The 15,042-nt window shown below is 40.1% G+C and overlaps 1 long non-coding RNA gene across 5 annotated transcripts in view; it reads left to right on the top strand.

Moving 5' to 3' along the window:
* Nucleotides 1-15,042, top strand: part of LOC109959152 (uncharacterized) — a 30,584-nt gene that overhangs the window by 1,090 nt on the left and 14,452 nt on the right. The window contains exons 2-3 of one of the 5 annotated variants that reach the window (XR_002274782.1): nt 45-165; nt 406-529. This is a non-coding gene — a long non-coding RNA (uncharacterized LOC109959152). Of the gene's footprint in view, nt 1-6; nt 166-405; nt 530-15,042 lie in introns of those variants that run through there. The other 4 variants (XR_002274778.1, XR_002274777.1, XR_002274783.1 and 1 more) reach the window with 4 other exon arrangements.

Here is a 15,042-nt window from a genome sequence, read left to right as displayed (position 1 = left end):
AAGATAGGGCCTTGTTTTATTTTCTGCTCCCTCGTTGACCCCAGTTTGGCAGAGGCTGGCCAGAAAAGGCAGCACACCCCTCCCTGGCAAACACAGGAGAGACTCATGTGCCTGCTTCTCCATCCTGGACTCACCACACAGCTCGGGACTTTGGAGCAATGATGGGTAAAACAACTGCGTTTTGTCCCCTTTACGTTATTTCTTTTAAACCGAGTTGTCTAATCATATGTTTATATGCATGTAAACGTGCACGCATGCATTTGACTTTCTGACTTTAATTATCATTCACGTAAAAAAAAAGTTGAGAATTTTAGTGATATGGAAATTCAACACTGTTGTTTTTCATCAAACGTATCTGGAAATACCTTTTGTTGTTTTGTTCTCTTTACTCTTCGTCCCCTGCAGAGCTGTTGGCAGGGCTCGTCTCCGCTGACTGACACCGAGCGAGCCTGAGACTGGACGTGACACTGGCCACTACTATTTCTGGTCAGTTTGCCAAGATCCGGATGGAAATCCAGCCGCTACTCTTGTAAGTTCTGTCTGAGCAGACCCGTTTCTTTTTACGACTAAAATGTCTTAATTTTTGGACACTAAAAATATTTAGGAAATACAGAAAAGACTATATGGCATTTTTAGTGAGGAGGAGGGGTGGAATTCGCGTCTTCCAAATTGCCAAATCTCTTCTTTTATCACAAATATCCGTATTCAGTTTGGTGTATTGGTCATTTTTATGCACCGAACAGCGAGGAGATCTGTGCCTTTGCAGAGCAGCTGTGTGATGCTATCGGGACGGGGCGCACAATCCCCTCTGTCCCACGCTGGCCACGCAGGGGCACCGAGACTCTACACTGTAAAAAGTATCACTCCAAATACTGAGTTTAGAAAATATGTTTCTTGCTGAAAAAATGTGAGACGCCTGGCAATTGGATGAGATCAATTCACCCGTTTCCATTATTACTTGTTTCCTGAAACAGCGCAGTTTTTTTATTGCATTATGTTAGGAAATATTAGACATGTTCTGTTTTGCCTTAATGTGCACGCCACACTTGTTTCTGGAGGATTTATGCAGTGCGTAAAATTTGTAAAATCTTTTAGTTGTCACTAGAAGAATTTAACGCGTTTTGTAAAAAAAATATTATTACATATTCTTCCATTGCATTTCCTCCTACTCTCAGATAAAGTGTATGACCTGCTGCAGTGCATGATCCTATTTTAGTTTTCCCTTTCTTAGGCTAGAATTATGCATGGCATCTTGCCTATGATTTACTGATTGAACGACCTCCAGCGCCAAAATCAACTTGGCTATTAGACTAACTGTAGACAGTTGCCAACACAGGGTGCATGTATTCATGGGTGCAATGGATCGACTTAGAGGTGCATACACAAAAGACAACTGAGCCTTAATCTGAAAATCCATTATGCACAGTTTTGTGATTGTTGTCATAATAATCTGCAAATGTGGCGCCAAGTTTAATAGCAAAGATAGTACAAAAGTTTTTAACCTCTCTCTCTCTTTCTCTCTCTGTCTCTCTCTCCCTCCCTCCCTCTCCCCTCTTTTCTTTTATTGTTTTTATTGTGTGGTCTCATTAGGGGGACTTCCTGGCAGGGCTGGGAGCTTGTATCGGAGCTGTCCAATCAGTGTATTTACACGGGTTGTTAGCGACAGTTAATGAGGGCTCCTCCCCGGGCCAGTAGAGAAAGGCGCCTCAACATTAAGATTTACCTTGTGTCAACTCGTTACTTCTAATGATCCTCCACGCAAAAGCCTCCTCGTACTCAATGGAGCCGTGCACCCGGATCCTGTGTGTGAGACCCTGGAAGAGTGGAGTTGCAAGCTGGCCTCCCTCTCCCCCTTTCTTCCGCTCACTCAGGGAGAGATGCTTTCTCTCTGTAGGTCCGGGTGTCATGATGCATGCACGCATGTGCGCGCGCGTGTGTTTGTAAGGCCAGCAGTGTGAGGACAGGGTCGAATTTTATGCCATGGCAGTGAGGACATTTTGGCCAGTCATCACTTTCTCACTCCCCTTCAAATGGCTGTTTGAGGGTTAAGACTTGGTTTTAGGGTTAAGGTTAAGAGCTAGGCTTGGGTTGGGTTAGGTCATTTGAAGAGTTGGGGTTAGAGCTGTGATGGTTAAGGACAGGGTAAAGGGCTGGGCAACGTGTTACATCAGTAAGTATCCTCATGTGTGCGTGAGTGTACGAATTAGATTTAGAAAGCACTGATGTGAGGTCATTTTGCCTGTTCCTCACTCACCTGAAAGACCTGTGTGAGGGTTAAGACTTGGTTTTAGGGTTAGAATTAGATTCTGGTTAGGGATAAGCTAAGGGCTGGAATTAGTCATTTAGAGGTCATGGCAGAGGTTAGGGTAAGGGGCTAGGGAATGTATCAGCACCCTCACAACTACAGGGAGACCAATATGTGTGTGAGTGGTGCATATAACCCACAGTTTGTAAGGATGACAGACATCACTTTTATTATAAATTGCACAGTAACACATGGTTGTACGGCGTGGTAACATGTTGTAGTCTACAGACTCAATGTGAACGTAATGTACATGAGAAATGTGCTGAAAATGACAACACTGGAGTCTGTTGGTGTCTAATCGCAAAATGTGTGATCAGAAAAAGTTTAAAGGAGCAAGAAAAAGTTTGTGTTTGCATTCTAATATCGCCAGTCTGATATGTCTTCTATTATTTGTTGAATGAGGCTTCACATGTCAGCGTTACCTCTGCAGAGGTAAGCTCAATTAAAATCACCCCCCATCGCCCAACGGAGCACTAAGCACAGTTCGGGCTCTGGTCCCTCCACCCAGCTCTCATCTGGCCCCCAGTGTGGCTTGTTGAGCTACATCAGCAACACATCACTGCCCCTCAGTTCAGGTACCAACTGGAGGAGTTTGGCAGATCCCTCAAGTGGACTCCCCTCTTACTCTTCTAACCCACAGAGACACCACTTAAAAATTAATTAGGCTCGCCTAGTCTCTCCCTCCTCACCAGTCATCATTTCTGAAACAGGTGGCTTCCAACAAATTTGGGGAGGGATTTAAAAGTAAAATTCTGATGGATTTATTATTTAACCATAGCTCTGGTCCAGTTGTGATGTGCACACATGCACTGCATGGCACCTAGATTATTACCACTCTGCCATCATGGGGCATTTACATTGTTTTAGTAGCCTCGTTTTTGAAGAAAAAATAGAAATGAGCCATTGTCTAACAGAATATAGGACTTATTTAGAATTTGAATTATTTGCAATTTGGCAAATAAAATGTCCTCTCCCTATTATTTGATTTTGTAGACCCTATATTTGATTGTATTAGCTTGTAAAGAATTTACTTCCACCAGCAGGTGACAAAGTGGCCACAAGGTTGTTGTCACTGTGTCTCCTGTTACTGACAGTGGAAGGAATGGCAGAAAATATATTTATACAACTGAAAATAGATTAAAAGTATATACAGCCTCCTTTTATGGAGCTAACGCAAATTAAATGCACATTTTTTGTTGACTCTTTCACCATCAGTTTAACTGCACAATAGCCTGGTTCCCCTTGTTAAAGAGCTGCAGCAGTAATATGACACAGAGCAACGGCGCTGGAGGAGGCCATGTGTTCAGTCTTCCAGGTAGATGGGTTGATTTGCAGACAGAGACAGAGTGGGAGAAATAAATATAATGGGTGCATATCAGATGCATTGCCCCAAGCTTTACATATGATGCTCACGTTCCATTCCCCAGTGAGTTTTCTGAAGAGGAAACACAACCTTCTACATTTACTCAGCTCAGCTACAATTTATTTTAACATTCAACCCCTGAAGAACCGGCATATGTGGACCTAAAAGTGCACTGGGGACTCTAGAAAGCTAAAGTGATGGACAGAGTTACAGTAGCACAAATGTTGATTGAACCTCTATGGATATTAGTTAACTGTTTGGGTCCGTATTGTCAAGGCTGATTAATCGCCCTGACTCCTAGATGTAGATAGAGGCTGTGGAGATGGCCCTTTAGCCCGGTGTCACAGGAGCTGACAAGCTGTAATTACTCCGGCTGAGACGTTGCTCTCAAAGCTTACTAATGCGAGAGATGTGGATGCCACAGACAACATGCATATAGTCGAGGCCACTGACTCTGTGGCCACACAGTCTCTTTTAACCCCAATGCTGCTGGGCTGGCCATGTGCTCCACAGATCACCTTTTGCATTTAAACATTTCAGTATTCAGCTAGTGATATTGTAGAGAGGATTATAAGGCTGTGTGTGAATGAGAAATAACCTGCATGCTGTATATATACAACATATGATTAGCTTAAAAATATTATGCAATTAAAGGTTAAATGAATCAACCAAATGTAAAGCTGTAATATTAGCTTCACCTTGATCAAATCATCTTAGCATATTAATGCAAAGAGAATATTTAGATCTTTAGATAATACTATATTTTATATGTAACAAAACATTCTGATACTTGTAAAGGTACAATAAGTGGTAAAATTCCTTAAAGTAGGCCGCTATGGGTTTTTGGAGGGGTTAACTAAAGGAACCTGTATTTTCTCAACTACTAAACTCTACTAAATGTTGAGTTACTCGTGCTGTACTTTACTTGAGCTTTTCCATTTGATGCTACTTTAATCCTACTTTACTTTACAGCCTTAGTTAAATCGTTTATAGATTCAGATTTTACAAAACACGTTTATCAAATAAAATATAAGGTGTTTTTGTAGATTATAAATAAATTCCCAGTAATATGCAATAAAAACTAGTTCCATTTTGACCTGCTAATTTGCTGCTTATAACAATGCATCAATAATAAAGCTCCACTATTATAATATACACAAAGATAAAACACAAATGGGCCGTTTTGTACAGTCAGTACTTTTACTTATGACCTGAGGACTGCACTGGGCCAATGTAAAAAAAAAAAAAATCAGTAGCTGCAGTCAGAAAGTATTTACACTTGCAGTGGTTGCTTGTCACCATCATTTACCTCCTCTCACAACATACACAGCATCTGTCCATTTGTATCTTTCTCAGCAGGCAAATACTTTCATTAGAGTTTTATTCTGTAATTGACTAACGTGAGGGTGAGTGATCTATAGATCCATATTGAGTGACTGTGCCTTTGTCTCTCCCTGTCCTCTGTGTGTGTGTGTGTGTAGGTTACATTCATCCTGTCATCCTTAATGCTACAATTATCTGAAATTTTGTTTACTGTGGTGCTTGCATGGCATGCAATGAGCATAACTGAGGTGTCTCTCTCTCCTCATTGACTGCAGCTTTTGACATTGCTATACTCGATTGCCCGTTTACCCCCAAGTCATTTTTGAGACAGGCACTAAGTGCAGCAGAGGTGGGACATGTCATATCCGTTCAGTGCGCCTGAGTTTGTGCTGCTGCACGGGTGTGATCATTGTTCAGGAGAACAATTCCTGCACAGAGGACCCAAGTAGGCAGGAAGGCATCAGAAAGAAGTGGAAGAATAGTTGCAATCAGGCTGGTTGGACAGTTGCACACAGTAGTTCTCTGTACCAGTAACAATATGGACTTATCATGTATTGACACTGTTGGAAGATGCAGGTTATTTGCTTTTACCACAGACAGATGTATCTTACACAGTCCCAGCACTTACCCTACTTTAACATTTACTTTTCTGGACTTTGAAAAGATTTTGTTAAATTAATCTAAAGGTAACTTAGCACCTGAGCACCACTTCAGTTGTATTAGAGGGGCAGGCCTAGCCATCCACCTGAATCGGCTACAGAGCACTGATGAGTGTCTGTGAAAGGTCATTCAGATGAGGAGCCTTAAACTGAGACAAGTCCCAGAACATCACTCTTAAACTTGGTGTTATTTCCAGTGTTACTTTAAGACGTAGGCTTACTAGGTAACTTAAACAAATCTCTGACTGACACACATCCTTGAATGTATTGATATGTTTAAAATATATTTATATGTATGCAGTCTGTAAAGAGTTTAGTTTTTATTGACTCTCAGGTACTGATATTTCCATAAGGATCTCGGATAATATTCCATTAGGTTTACTGCTATGTTATTTATGCTAAATGCACATACAGTATCTCCCTGAGTTGCAAATTTCTTCTCATTAAACGTGTGAGACACGGGGTGGCGCATAGTCTACAACAGTTTTTCCCATAAACTGGTGTTTATCTTCCGTCAAATGCAGCAGTTTCGTCACTGTTACTTATTCTCTAACAGTGAGTGGCTGTGCTGGTAGCCCACAGCGTGCTTTACGCACAGCTCTGCGCCCAGTGTGGACAAATCGCTGGTGAAAAGCAAACAGGGTAATTAAAATGAAGAAATGTGCGTTTTGAGAATTGCCATAGGCTAATGGAGTGGTAGCGACACTTAGTGGGTACTAGGCAACAGATTGGTGTTGTGGTGGTTTACGTAGCACTTATGAAATCTCAGGTGTGTGTCGAGAACATCACTCGGACTACGGACGCGTCGGGCTGAGGAGCCAGCTACTCACAGGTCGCAGCGCCTGTCCCGTCTGATTTGCGTTTGGTTAAGCAGATCACTAGCGGGAGAGCCGGGGGATGGAGGGGTGACAGTGAGCTTGACTGCATTACAGGTACAAGAACAGGACACAGATCAACAGGTCAGCAGCAGTTTGACCCGTGCAGCAGATCTGCACCAAATCAAGTGCTGTATCATCACCACAGGCAGCAGTTAGGGAGCTGTATTATTATTGGGCCTGGTTCTGTTGTTAATATTCCATCACTTTTATAACTTAGCAGTCATAAGCAGTATATAAACATGTAATAAAGGTTTTATAACGCACGACAAGTCTTTATTAATGTATTTATCAACATCTAGTTTAGGCGTCCATGGTGGAGACTGGTGTATAGACAGGTGATGAATGAATGTAAATAATTTATTAAATGTTTGTATACTGCTTATAAATGCAAAATGGAGGAACCTAAAGTATTATTATTATTATTATTATTGCATTAACTGTTGTGAAAAGTCCTGAAACCACAGGATTTAGATTTTGCCTGGCCTTTGAGATTCAACAGCTTTCACTGCTGATAATTGATAATATGTGGAAATAATCACTGTTTAAGTCTTAAAAGTGTACACTGAACTACAAAATACTTCTGTCTGTAATAAGACTATTTTGACTAATATTTGAGGAAATCCGCCCCAAACTGTCGTTCACAGTTGATCCAAGGATATAACAGAGTACAAGATGGTCCAAGTGATTTAAAAAATGTTGCTAGTCTGCCTTTGTGAGACTCTCTCTCTCATCATACAGTCTCCAATGTTAGGCTACTATGTCCTGTCTGTGGTGTGTTTGATTCAGTACAGAGCTGATTGGCTTACAGTATCAGTAATACAGTATGCTTACCACGCATACCCACTATTGAAACCTTAGTGTTTTCATATGCATAGGCCTTATGCACGCACTGTTGGAATCACTGAAGCCTGCATGTAACCTGCCGTCTCTTCTGAGTAATCTACACAAAGGCAAAACAAACTTAAACCACACACACACACGTTCCAGCTCACATATGACCTACTGATATCCGTCCTACTGGTATACTTCGGTTTTATTATTGCAAATAATTAATTATTGAGGTTCAAGTTATTAATTTGAGATGGCAGGCGTCAGATTGTGGTGGAGATGTTTATGTTTGACAGGCTTAAGGAGCCATTATCCCGCCCGCTTATCAAACATTCATGTGTGGCAGCTGTAGTTGTGGATCTGCCCTCCGCCGTGTCTCCTGTGGCCGCTTCACTTCTCTTCTCAAGCAAACGTGACCTTTCCACTCAGTTAACCTGCTATCTTTTAACTTTAAAGAGACAGTTTACCAATTTCTGAGGAAAAAAAATTCTAAAACCACAAGAGCATATTTTTTTACAGAAAAAAAATATTGTGCAGAACCGCAGCTCATGCCAGGAATACTGCACTAAAATGGCACCATAAACGATTTGCATAGGTCATAAACTGTAATAATTCAGTGGCTTTTCATTGGGGGTAGTCTTCATATTAATAGTATGGCAATAAGCTAGAGATTAATTCTGGTGTGATCCCTCAAATGCATTTTACAAACAAACAAATAAAAAACGAATGCGGCTTTTGGCTGTTAAACCGATGGATTTAAATTTTTTTTAGTTCTTATAGTGACTTAGGATGCTCATTATTGTGCCACAAGAGCGTTTTGTTTTAATATCTGAATAATGCTGACCTTATTGTTTTAATTTCTGCCTGTAATACAGCAGTATCCATACAATAATGCTGTTTTCTGTAATGTGATGTGTGTTTATATATAAGTAAAGTCATGGAAAATATAACTTTTCAGCAGTTATTTTTGAAAACGTGATTTAGTTGTTGCTTGTGGTAAATCTTTTCATGCTCCCACTAAAAGAGATAAAAAGAGCAAACATGGAACTTTTTCAGTCTAATATTTGGCACCGTGGCCGTGTAGCCTCTGTGCTTCAGCCTAATATTTTCCTCCTTGCTGACTGTGGGCGCGCAGACCATCCAGCGTGCCCATGCCTTCTTGTAGTTGTCCTGTGAACGTGGTGGTTTTCATTCTTTTGACCCCTCCATGATCAGCACGCCGCCGCCCTCGCTGCTTCCCTCCACCTCTTCCAAACAACCCACACAATGCTGCGTGTGCGTGTGCGCTCTGCGGTATGTGGGCTAAATGTCATGCAGAGGTAATGGGAAGTAGTCGGAAGGTAAGGTCGCGGGTTCACCGAGGGGTTAAAGAGACCCGTTCATGGCTCCTGTTTGCTTTTTTCCACAACTCCGCTTCCTTCCTACAGGAGGACGTGTCCAGCGCGCCACCGTCCTCACCCCGCAACAACCCCGTCACCGCACAGGCCGTGTTTGTTTTTCTGTGTTTATTAAAGGAAAACGACCAGTATCACCACGTCACTGGGTGCTGGTGAGTTTAGCATTTTGCATCCCCCCTCGGCTGAGAAATCTGGTGTGTTTGTACTTGTATAGTCTAGTCTATTTATATCCTCACGTGCACGCTGACTGAGTTGTAGCAGTTTCCCCAGGTTTTTCAAACATTTTCTTGTTTAATATCCAAAAAAACACACAACTGAGTTTTAAATAATTTTATAGCAAAGCAAACAAAAAAAAAAGTAAGCCAAAAGAATCATCTAAATGCTGGCAATAAAATAAGAATCACAATCCATCAAGGGCAGTTTGGTTTGCACTTTTTACACAGAATATTTCAATTTATCCACAGCATAAACTATATTTAAGCAACATGATGGAAGTGATTGGAAGGGAATGGATGTAAATGTTCTTTTTTTTTAGTAGAGATTACTATTATCTCATTAGGGATAACTGCCTGCAGGTCAGGCGGGTTATCCACCATTTTAATTGCCACTACATTATTGTTCCGACCTTCAACCATTTTACTGGGTTTTGCTCTAATGTAATGAGAATAACTGCATTGAGGAAATTACTGATGCAGATTATTCTTTAAGAAGAACCCAAGTAAAATACTAATTTTACTAAGGCTAGGATTCTTTAATGAAAAATAACATTTTGATGGTATTCGCTATTGTAATAAATTTTATTTTATGCAGATGGAAGACATGTCCGGTTTACTTTACAGCAAGGGCGTTAGTTTTTCAGTTGGACGGTGGGGACATGTCCCTACCAATATTTGAGCAAACCAGTGCGCATTTGGAGTGAAGTCATATTAGATCATTCCGGTATGTCTGACTGAGTGAAAGGGAGGGGGCGATCTAAAGCTCACGTTACATGCATATGTCATATTTACCCTCAGACACGGAGGAGGCGATGGCTGACACCGATGTTATAGTGGCAGACTTCGGTAAAGTTGGAAAGATAGTCACAGATTTGACGTTTCCGGATCAATAGGTCATAAGCAAAACGTTGCTAAAATAAAACGACGCCTCTTTTGCAACAAGACAAGCTTCTTTTTATCAAAACGAGCCTTCCACTGCTGCAGACAAATAACGCTGGTCTCACTGCGCAGCAGCTGTTTAAGGAGTGCGCAGGGACCGTCTGCAAAGTGCAACACTGAACAGAGATGGGCCTGCTACAAAAATATTTAATGATTTACCCAGTGTAGTTTTACCAAAATGACTTACATTAAAGTGCGTCTGCCGGTTATACCTCAACCTCAACCCTTAGTTAGGAAAACTTTTTTTTTTTCATAATTTGGAGGAATTTTTATTGTCACCAGAATCACTACAGCAGTATAGTAGTATAATAGTTTGGAAAATATCCTTCTGTACAATGTGGGTGAATTTTTATTAGAAAAAATAGGCTTTTCAGTAACATTACAGCCAAAATCACTCATCATTATGTAGAGGCTAGAAACAGGTGCACCTTCAGGGTTTCAGGTGAGGCTAGGTTTGGAGGGGGTGAGGATATTTTGTCCTTACCGGACCAAACCTACACTCTTGCTTTCCACTTTACTTCAACAGTGTGAGTTTTAAATCTAAATAGAATTATGTTTCTACACATGAGGACAAAAAACTATTTAAGATTTGGCTTGAACCCACCTGCAGCTACATTTTCTATTACAGATTTGTTTAAAAAAAAAAAAAAATTGGTGTCACTTTAACTTTTAAACTGATACCAGGCAGGAAAAGCTTGTATGTAAGTGAAAATTGTCATTTGCCACACAAAACCGTATGAAGAAAAAATAACATCCAGTATGTGAGCTATGATATTTCATATGTTATCACACATAAAGACAGTTTACTCTAAACAAATGTACCTGCTTTGCACATTACATTGGTATTAAAATCCAACTGCAACTGAAAGAAAAAGTAATTTCATGTGATAAATGTCAAAAACATTATGTATTTTTATTTTAAATACATTGTTTTTGTTTAAAAAGTTCCATCTAATCATGGATTATAATCACTATATCATTATATAACATAATATACAGTAACACAAAAACATGCAGATAAAATATTTTCTGTCATGTAAGTGTTATACAACCATCTTATATTTACTAATCTGCAACAGCAAATATGTATGAAGGAAATGTAATGGGGTTATATGGTTGGATTAAGTGGGTTAAAACTCATAACATTTCAGAGGATGACGAGAATGAAGCAACCTGGACAAGAATACCGCTCACTCAGTCCTTTCACTTTGGGAAGGAAGAATAGCATGTTATGCAGAGCGGATCAGAAGGAAAAGACTGAGAAACAGAGAGGAGGAGAAAAAGTGCAGAAGTTATGTATCATCAGAGTAGGTGACTGAGGTTCACCTGGCAGAAATAAGATAAAAACAGACAGAGTAAGCGACAGAAGTACAGTGGGACTTCACACTAGCATGGCCTGTCTCGTTGTTCCCTCTGTTTCTGTCAGTGTCTCTCATCCTCTGGTCGAGAGACATCTATACTTGGGGGCTGGGGGGGGGGGGCGGATTTTGGTCGTCAGCCTATCTCCTCCTCACCATAGCACCCCTGAGACTAAGCAAGCAAGGAGAGCACACATACACACACTTTCAGCTGCCACTGAGGAGAACAGCTTGGCTGTGTGTTACACTGAAAACCCCACTTTCCCTCAGCCAGACAGACAGGTAGACAGCTGGGTGTTACACTAAATCCGCTCCCCCATGTGTCCCTCCTAACAAGGGCTCCGCTTTTACAGTCACTTCTCTCTGTCTGCTGCTCTCTTTATCTCATGCTTCACAGCGAGAGAAGACAGTCAGCTTTGGGAAATATATAACTATGATCCAAATGTAAAATGCAGAGTAGTTTATGGAGAGTTTAGAGGAGATATGATGGTTTAAAATTGTGGGATCAGTCAAGAGAAACAGCCATTTAAGATGCTGAAAATAAAACAGTGTCCAACAGAAGTGTTATCTGTTCCTCTCTTGTCTCTCTCCACCCTGACCCCAAGTTCACTCCCTCTAAGCACCACTTCACCCCCAAGCCCACACTGTGTGTGTGTGTGTGTATACGTGCGTGCTGAGAGCTTTTTGATTTCCTGTGTGTGTGTGCACGATAGAAAAAGATGAGAGGGGATGATGGTCAGACTTGGCCTATAATGACTCACCCACAGAGGGAACTGTGTTGATACAGGAATGAAGCCATCACACACTCCACACACACAAGCTGACAGCCTCTTCCCATCACTCTTTTGTTGTGCTTGCCAGTGATGATGATCTCACCACATAGCAGGACTAAGCCTCAATAGTTAGCCAGTCAGTCAGTTTGGCAGGCAGACAGGCAGCCAGTCAATATGCCCATCAGTCATTCAGCCAGCCAGTCAGTTAGCAGCAGCTAATTATCAAAACAGTCAGTTATTCAGCGGTTGGACAGATAGTTAGCTATCAAATAAGATGACATCATCCCAGTGCTTTTAGTAGGCTGAATTAGGCAATTATCACAGCAGACCTAAAACGTCTGTCCTGTACTCTACAACTATGTTCAAACAACCTGGATCAGATGTGAGAAAGAGAAAGATGGAGAACAAGAAACACGTTAGAAGGCAGCACCGTGCTCCTCAGAACTCATCAGCTCAACAGAGAGTGATGACGTTAGAAATCCTGCTGTATATGCTCAGATATAAACTCAACAAGCCACATCAAGTCAATAACAAACTCTACTATACTCTTAAAAACAGTGAGAAGCAGAGCATTCAAGTCCAGGCAAGACTCAGAGAAACCTATCTTCCCTGTTATTTCCAGTAGGTTAAGCTTAAACGGTCTTTACTCAGGTCTCCCCAAAACACCTGCAGGCTGCAGCTGATACAACCCTTAACAAAGATGAAGAAAATCAAAACTTGTAGAGTTTACAATACCTCTGTTTGTCTGCAAGCCTCTGCGTGGACAAAGGCCAAAACCTTTTTTCAATAGTTTTCATAATATGCACCATCATACTCTATGAGGACATCAGGTAGGAGAATGTTACCTGTTCTCACAACCACAGAAAATCATTACTAAGCAGCTTTTAGTTATACTGCACATACACTTCCAGGAATTTAAAGATTATTAAGCCATTATCAAGCTTGTGCTTACATCCTGAATTCTCACCAATTTCTTTGTGTTATCATCCTTTAATTAATTAATTTTAATATATTTCTATGTTTATAATAAAGATTTAAATATAACATATTTCTTATTTGTATACTTTGTGTAGCCTGCTTTGCTTTGTGAATGAAATGTGCCATATAAATAAATCTTCTTTGGATTGCCTTTAATGAACTTATTCAATTTATTTTATGTCTTTAACAATTTAGCACAAATGTAGATTCCTGGTTCGTGGAGCTGGTGGAGTAAGATTGGAAATACTACAGCTCCACACCAGTCGTAGCAGGACATGGATAATGTAGTTTAAGTCATCTGAAGGGCACAAATTATATAAGCACCATAAAATGAACTGAATTTCTTTGTCAAATCCATGACTCTCTTACATTTTCAACCAGTGAAATTCAGTTCCTGAAAATGTAAAAGTTCCTTCCTATTTTTATGGTAAGTGTCAAGAGTGAGTTAAGGAAAGAAACAGTCTCCATTGTTGGTATCTGTAAAAAGACACTCTGAACACACCACGCAACCTGAAAAAGAGAATGATGTGGTCAAATCGATTGTTAACCCAGATAATACCGGTGTTGTTACGAATCTAACACTGCCTGTCTTATTGAGTTCCACTTCCCTCAGGTCTTTCCACAGCTCTAATCTGAAAAAACAGAAAACACTAAAATGGGGGGTCAGATTTATTCGTTTATTTAATATTTTAAATGAGAGTTGGGTGTTGATATGCAAGTGGTGCCTGATGAGTATGAACAAAAGAGAGTGCTGGAGTTGGAATATTCTAAGAACAACTGCATCCGTTGTTGTGTTAATCCTAAATGAAATATGTATTCAATAAAAGGATTAGGGCGTCCAGTGTCATAAAAGAAACCACTTACTAGCACCAAAGGTAATTTGTAACCTTAGCAACTGCTTGTGGAAATGAATGGGGGATTAGGATTGGCTGCAGCCAGCGCTGTCCTCGCACAGTCAAAACGACCTACACACACAACAATATTTGTTCATATTAAAGTCAAGTATGCTGAGCATGTGCAGTTGTGAAAGCGCTGGACAAGTTGTGTACAGACACAAAAAGAGGTTTCATACATTTAAAAGTGTGGAGGGTGAAGAGAAAAATAAGCGCAAGGAAAACAACAGGATTACATGTTGTGCTTCACTTGCACAAGAATAGTTAATAGTAAAAATGAATCCTCTACTTTTCAGTTTATTTGCTTTTGGTGAACCACAGCAAAACAACCTCTTTTAACAGATTAAAGGGTTTGTCATAGTCTTTAAATTGTAACACTAGAGCGTCAGGAACCAGGTGATGTCTTGAGATGAAGCACTGGTAGCACATCTCCAACTGCCAACACTAATTTGATTTGATTTGATTTGATTTATTTTTTCTTTCAAGCATGTAAAGACAATTGATATATCAACACACATAATTTTACACATATCCAACAAATGCTAATCCAATATCAATTTGCTTATACCTAGTACATGCTTGAATGGAGTAGGAAGAAGTCAGATTTATCCAGTCCCACCCCATGACATCATCTTACCATCATTGGTTTGCAAGCAGTATCTCTACATAAATAATTCTCTTCTACACCACACAAGTAATATACTAAAAAATTATAACAGTTAACATTCTTACATCACACAAGTAATATACTAAAGAATTATTACAAAGTGTACACCACACCCACAATTGTCCATGTAATTAATCATTGAGCCTGTTCTTGCATACAGTCATGTGAAAAAATTAGGACACCCTTTGATACCATGTGTATTTTGTAACATGTTTTAATATATGGTTATTTAATCTCAATAGAGAGATTAAAGTAATACAACTAAATAATTAAAACTGAAGAAAAGTCTTTTCAAGATCTTCTGTAAATGTAATTCAACAAAAATGCCTATTCTAACTGAGGAAAAAGATAGCACACCCTCACATGTATGCCCTCTTAAAATGGCTCAAATCACACACAGGTATATCACACCAGGTGCACATAATTAGTAGATCGTTACTCAGCATTTTGAATGAGGCTTGCCCTA

The sequence above is a fragment of the Monopterus albus genome, unplaced genomic scaffold (genome assembly GCF_001952655.1).
Source record: "Monopterus albus unplaced genomic scaffold, M_albus_1.0 scaffold3.1, whole genome shotgun sequence".
NCBI lineage: Eukaryota > Metazoa > Chordata > Actinopteri > Synbranchiformes > Synbranchidae > Monopterus > Monopterus albus.
Note: the sequence above shows the minus strand (reverse complement) of the source record. Positions and strands in the feature narration are given on the sequence as shown.